General features: G+C 38.0%; 1 non-coding gene across 1 annotated transcript; it reads left to right on the top strand.

Moving 5' to 3' along the window:
• The first annotated feature begins 5,563 nt into the window (after positions 1 to 5,563).
• Positions 5,564 to 5,668, top strand: LOC119866967. The gene has a single exon (XR_005381918.1). It is a non-coding gene; the product is annotated as a U6 spliceosomal RNA (small nuclear RNA).
• The last annotated feature ends 1,434 nt before the right edge of the window (positions 5,669 to 7,102 follow it).

Below are 7,102 nucleotides of genomic sequence, written 5' to 3'. Positions count from 1 at the left end.
AGGGGCTGGTGTACTTGTAAGAAGAAGGAGAGATACCAGAGAGGCACATTTTTTTCCTCTCTCTCTCTCTCTCTCTCTCTCTCTCCTTCCTTCTCTACCTCCCTCCTTCCCTGTGTGTGTGTGTGTGTGTGTGTGTGTGTGTCTACCCACCCATCAAGAAAAGGCCATGTTAGGACACAGTGAGAAGTCAGCTATATGTAAGCCAGAAAAGAGACTCACCAGAAACCAACCCTACTAACACCTTGATCTTGAATTTCAAGTCTCCAAACCTGTGAGAAAATAAATTTCTAGTGTTTAAGACACCCAAACTGTGGTATTTTATTAGGACAGCCCAAAATGACTAATAGAGATGTGAAAACAAAAATCTGCAAGGTATAGCACATTCATTAGAAGTGTTAATAGAACTGTATTAACAAGTATTGCAAAAGTAGTAACTGCACAATTTGTACTCCTAGCTCTGGTACCCAGGAAGAGGAAATGACAGTAACATGGGGAAAAAAAATTATTGTAGAGATTGTCCAGGCAGGAAGGCTATGAACCAGCATTACTGCAGGTAAATGATACTTTCAGATGCTGTTTACCTGCAGCATCACTGCAGGTAAATGACACTTTCAGGTGTCTGTTCTAAAACTTTGTTTTTAAATTATCTTCACCATATTCTGTAATTATGTATCCAAAGAAGATACAGATCCTTCCTGAAAGAATTTTAGAATGGTTTATATCAGAAAGAGTAGGCAGCCATCCACTTACTAGGAGCAACCTCTTCGCCTAAAGACAAAGATGGTAAAGCCATTGTTTTCTAATAGGGGATTAAGCTGGAGAGGAGGGAAGGTTTAAAGAAAAGTAAAGACTGATAAACTTTCAGATTTGGCACACCAAATCCCATGGAACTTTATGTTCTTGGTGGCCATATAGATAGCAGATGTCATGATTTTCCCTTTTTCAATTGTAGGCACAGTAGAGGGAAAGGATTCAAACCTTCCAAGTTGATCTGTAGTTCTAGAAAGGGAATTGTAGTCTTCCTTGGGTTAACTTGAAAGCAGACACAATGTTTTACTTAAGCTTAAGTAGACATTTTACAAGATTTCTGAAAACACTACGTAATCCAAAGGAAAAAGGTATTGTATCAGTCAGTTATATCTAATAATGCTGAGTAATAGACCACTCTAAAACTCAGTAACAGCTAAACAATAAACATTTATTTCTCATTCATGAATCCGTGAGTCAGCTGAAGTTTGTCTGATATAAGCTGAACTCAATTGAAGGTTGGGTTCAGGTTTTTCATTCTCCTTGGACAGTGGCTACTTAAATATATTATTCTCATAGCAAAAGTTAAAAGTACAAGAAGTTCAGCAGAAGTGCAGAAGGATATCTAAAGCCGTTTCTGTAAGTCTTAGTCAAAACAAATCATAAACCAGTCCCAAAATCAAAATGCAGGGAAGCACCCTCCACCTACCACAAGACCAAACCAAGTTATAGGGCCAAGCCCAACATCAATAGGATGAGAATGTATACTCCTCCCATGGGGGTTGGAGGAGGAAGAGGAGAGTGAATATTTGCTTAACCATAATCTAATTGACCACAGAAATGCTACCTGTACTTTACAGATAAGAAAACTAAGGTCACTTTTTCAAAGTACAGAGCTAGGAGTTGAATAAAATTCTATATTTTTCCAAAGTTTACATTCTTTTCATTCATCTAATACCTTCCAAGTAATAGAAGAGAAAATATAAGAAAACACTGTCACAGAGATGATAGGCAACAACAGACTAAAGAGACATGTTTATAAACTAGGACCAAGAAATGCCTAAAGGAAGGAACAACACATGGAAGTTAGTCCACCAAATACAGTCATTTCATTATTCAAAAAATACTTATTGAACACTCACTTGGCACTAAACACTGTGATAAGCACTAAAGGCAGGATTGTTATTCTAGACAGGCATGCCAGTTAGATGGCACTTAGTTAAATGAAGCCAATCTGGAAGCAGTGCCTTCCTAGATCCTTTTGAGGACCTCTTCTTTTACATACTCCTTGGCATCTAACTGCCGCACCTTGCCAGGCCTGAACACCTAGATACCTATCCCCCAAACCTTCCTCTATAACCAGCCAGCTCAGCAGCTTAAAACAACTTAGGCTTCCTTCAACCAAGACCAAGCACCACTAGACCATTCTGAAAGGAAGCCCATCACTGGAATAACTTCTTAAATGACGTAGCACTTTCTACCTCATTTATCCTAATTCTCCCCTACTATAGTTTTCTTGCTACCTTTCCTATCACCACACTTTTACCTTATATTTATACATACCCCTAGCTCTCCTGACTATAATCTCTGCTGGTTCAACAACAATGGCTGTCTATCACAATAATAAATTCCTAGATTACTTCATGTATTCCATAAAATGCTCAGGCAACTTGTACCCAGTCCTGCATGATACAACAAATATTCCGTGAAATCACCCAAAGATCCACCCATAACATCCAGCAAAAGTTTTTAAAATCCCTTTTTTCTTCTTTTAAAATCTCCAACATTTTCTTCCCACAAACATGGCAGCTGTCCCTAAAATTGCTTTCTTTCACCCAAAACTCTCCCCAAAATTCATGGGTATCCAGTCCCTACTGACTCTTTTTTTTTTTTTTTTTAATCTTTCCTTCCTTCTCTGCTTTCATTCTATCAGTGATCAAGGGCCCATTCAATGAGCCAGGTACCTCCAGGCTCAGAGTCTTAGCCTGACTGTTATCTCTGCTCCGAAAGGCTCTTTATCTAGATGTGTACCTGGTTTACTCTTGCCTCTCTTTTAGGCCTTTGCTCAAATGCCACCTCCACTGGGAGGCCTTCTCAGGCCACCCCAGGTAAAACTGGATGTTCTTATCACACACTTGTTACCTCCATCTTCCTTCCCTGTTTTCTCTACTTCCTCAGCACTTAACACCATCTGACATATATTTTCCTCCTTTACCTTGCATATTCCCTCTCTAGAGTGCAATCTCCATAAAGGTAGGAGTGTTATCCATTTTGTTTCCTGCTATATCCCCAACACAATGCCCAGTACACAGTGGGATTTAAAAAATATGTATTTACCCATTATTATTATTCTGCATAACAGAAACCAAAAAGAAATTGGCCAACTTGAGAGTGGTGGGGGAGATGAAGAGGAAGAAAGCTATGAATACTCAGCATATAATATCTTCTCTTTTTTTCACTCTGCCACACCATTGTCTGTAGTCTGACTCAGCCCCCAACATCCCACCTGAAACAGGTATCTGCTCACCCCCTTCCTCTGGCCACCCCATAACCATTCTGTGTTACCCCATTCCATCACATCCTCCCTAGTGATCTGAGCATGCTTTGTTTCACCCTCTAGAAAAAGAGGATATCCCTTCGTCCACTTTTGATACACTCAGTCTACAGTTCCAATGATTACTCATAGCATATATGGTGTTGTTTGGGGTGCTCCTAAAGGAATTCCCATAGAGACAAGAACTTATCCTATAGGAATCAATCTCTAATGATTAGAGATTAGGCCTGTAAGCCAAGGACTACACCTGACACACCATCAGTCACAGTTCCTCAGGAGAAAAGCAGCTTGTTTGCATATCATATGAGAGGATGTTTTTTTTTCCCTGTCATAGAAACAAGGTCACCCAAATAGACCACAGGATCACTGATCTCCGTGATGTGACCATGGAGAGATACCTAAAGTGCTATGCCCTCAAAGTGTAATGCCATTAGAGTGTTTCCAAGCACAGACATGTCATGAAATGTGGTTGGGGGATTATCAGTGGATGTATATTTTACCCTTGTTCTTCCTAGCTCCAATTTACCATAGATAATTGGGAATTGACTGAATCAGATAGACAGTAAATAGGTTAGCCATTTATTTCTAATAAAATCAAATCAACTACTTGTACTCCTCTCTTTCTCTATCTACCTCTTTACACTGTTAGGTAAAATAACACATATATAACATATATATAAATATACCACTTAAACAGTCAGAATTATAAAATTAAATCATAAAGCAACAAGAAGAAAATGTGGGTGAATACTTACCTGACATAGGTAAGGGAAGGAATATTTAATCATAAAAAAGAAAGGAAGAAACAACAAAGGAAATAATACTTTATTTTATAAAATATAAAACTGTAACTATTATTTGCATTAAATGATGAAAAAGTTTTGACATATCTTATATATAAAGAGCTCCTACAAATCAATAAGAAAAATATAAATATCCTGTATACAAAAATAAATGAAATCATGAATAGCCAATGAACAAAAAAGAAAATAAGAAATCATGAATAAAAAATATGAATACTTCACCAATAAGAATATACATATGAAAGCAAGACGATGTTTTCTGCCTATAGCTTTGCAAAATTTTTTTTTAAATTATTATACTCAATGGTGAGGAGAATGCAGAAAAATAAACACTTGATACTACTGCTGGAAAACTGGTGACCCCTTTCTGGAACGTAGTTTGGCAGTTTATATATATTCTTATTTTTTATATAAAAATTTCATCTTTAGGAATTTAACCTAAAAAAATCATCAGAGATTTACACAAATGTTTATTCATAGTGATGTTTGTTCTTTGTAGGCTTTTTATATTAGAAACACCCTAAATGCTTAACAATAAAGAAAAGCTAAGTAAATAGTGACAATCATACAGTAATATACCATGCAACTGAAATTAATTGTAGAAGATTGTATTTTCAAAAAATTACTGCAACAATATTTCTGGTTGCATATGCTCTTCCAGACCCTTGCCATTTCCCACTGTGGTAAGCTGAATAATGGCCTCCCAAAGATGTCCACATCCCAATCCCTGGTATTTGTGAGTATATACTTGTGTATATACAAGTATATACTTGTGAGTATATACAGGTGAGCCCAATGTAATCAACACAGGTCCTTTTAAGAGGGAGGCAGGAGAATCAGAGTCAGAAGGGAAAAAAAGTAATGATAAGCACAGAGGGTCACAGCCAGAGACAGTTGAAGATGCTTCAATGCTGGCCTTAAAGATAGAGGATTCATGAGCCAAGGAGGGCAGGCAACCTCCCAAAGCTAGAAAAGACAAGGAAATGGATTGTCCCCTAGACCCTGATAGGATACCTTGATTCTGGCCCAGTGAAACCCATTCAGAATTCTGACCTCCAAAACTGTAAGACAATAAACCTGTGTTGTTTTAAATTTGTAACATCACTGATAAGAAACTAACAAACCATTCAAGAGGTCTATATCTCAAGGGGAGAGCTTCTGTGGGCTTTGGGGTAGGCTTTTGTGTCTGCCTTGGTGACAAGCATGTGGCAGAAGGAAGGCTGTGTGACTTCCAAAACTAAGTTATAAATGGTGAGTTAGGGCAGCCCCGGTGGCGCAGCGGTTTGGCGCTGCCTGCAGCCTGGGGTGTGATCCTGGAGACCCGGGATGGAGTCCCACGTCGGGCTCCCTGCGTGGAGCCTGCTTCTCCCTCTGTCTGTGTCTCTGCCTCTCTCTCTCTGTGTCTATGGATGGATAAATAAAATCTTAAAAAAATAATAAAAAAATAAAAGGTGAGTTAGTGCTCACTTTGGCAGCACATATACTAATACTGGAACAATACAGAAAAAATTAGAATGGCCCCTGCACATGGATGACACAAATTCATGAAGTGTTCTATATTTTTATTGTCGAGTCATTATATTGTATACCTGAAAATAATATTACGTAACTATACTGAAATTAAATTTTTTAAATTGTTTTAAAGGGACACCTGGGTGGCTCATCCATTGAACGTCTGCCTTTGGCTCAGGGCGTGATCCCGGGATTCCGGATCAAGTCCCACATCAGGCTCCTTGTAGGGAGCCTGCTTCTCCCTCTGCCTATGTCTCTGCCTCTCTCTGTGTGTCTCTCATTCATACATAAATAAAATCTTTAAAAAATAAAAATAAAATAAAAATAATAAATAAAAATAAAAATTGTTGTAAGGCGAGTTAGTGTAAACCTGGCCTTTCTTTATGGACATTTACTCGTAGAACCCTGAGCTGCAATGTAGGAAGCATGGTTACCCTGAAGCCACCATGCAGGAGAGAACACATTAGAGCCTGGGAGAAATGCCCAAGAAACCAGTTGTTCCAGCCGCCAGTTGTTTCTAGCCCACATACCAAAAATCTGAGTAAGCAAACTTCAGATAATTAGCCCAAGCCAGCTCCTGACTACAACTGCACAAAATATCCTTCATAAGAACTGCTTGGCTGAGCCTAGATAACTCTAGAACCATGAAAATAATAATAAAATTATTCTGTTGTTTTACGCCATTAGGTTTTGTGTTGGCTTTACACATCAATAAGTAACCAATACATTAATGATAAGGAGAAATGTTCAACATATAATATTAAGAGAAAAGAGTAGGGGTGTCCGGCTTGCTCAGTCAGTAGGTCACATGACTCTTGATCTCAGGGTCATGAGTTCAGGCCCCATGTTGGGTATAGAGCCTACTTTAAAAAAAAAAAAAAAAAAAGTCTATACGCTATCATCACAGTGTGTTTATGTGTGTGTCTGTGTGTACACAGAAAAAACTTGGAGTCCCCAAAATATGTTATAGAATGGTTATTTCTGTGGGCTAGGTGAGGAAATTAGTTTCTTCTTTATATTTTTATATTTCCAAAGCCTATAGAATAAACATGCATTCCTTTTGTGATCAGGGAAAATATTTTAAGCCCTTTAGTTCCTATTACTTTCAAGTATATCATGATTGCAGAAAGCATATGAGTGTATCCTGTATAGGAAAGTATGCATTCACACATGTATGTACATACCAAAGATAAAGAGAACTGGGGAAGGGGTCATTTGGTTAATTGGAGTGAGAACATGAACCTTTAAATCCTACTTTTATTCTTCCCTTCCCTGCAGTAGAAATGGCAGCAAATTCTTATAATATGGGGTCAAATACCTAATCCTTTTAGCCACTCCCAACTCAACTGTAATTGACTGATACTATTGGGTTTGGATTCCTTTCTTGACACAGATAAAAGATTATGTATAGCTTCTCCCAGAAGAAGGAAAGTAACTATCTCTTTGAGAATCACTCTTTTCTTTGGGCATAGTGCCTAAAATTCAT

Source organism: Canis lupus, chromosome 30 (assembly GCF_011100685.1).
Source record: "Canis lupus familiaris isolate Mischka breed German Shepherd chromosome 30, alternate assembly UU_Cfam_GSD_1.0, whole genome shotgun sequence".
NCBI classification, from domain to species: domain Eukaryota; kingdom Metazoa; phylum Chordata; class Mammalia; order Carnivora; family Canidae; genus Canis; species Canis lupus.
Note: the sequence above shows the minus strand (reverse complement) of the source record. Positions and strands in the feature narration are given on the sequence as shown.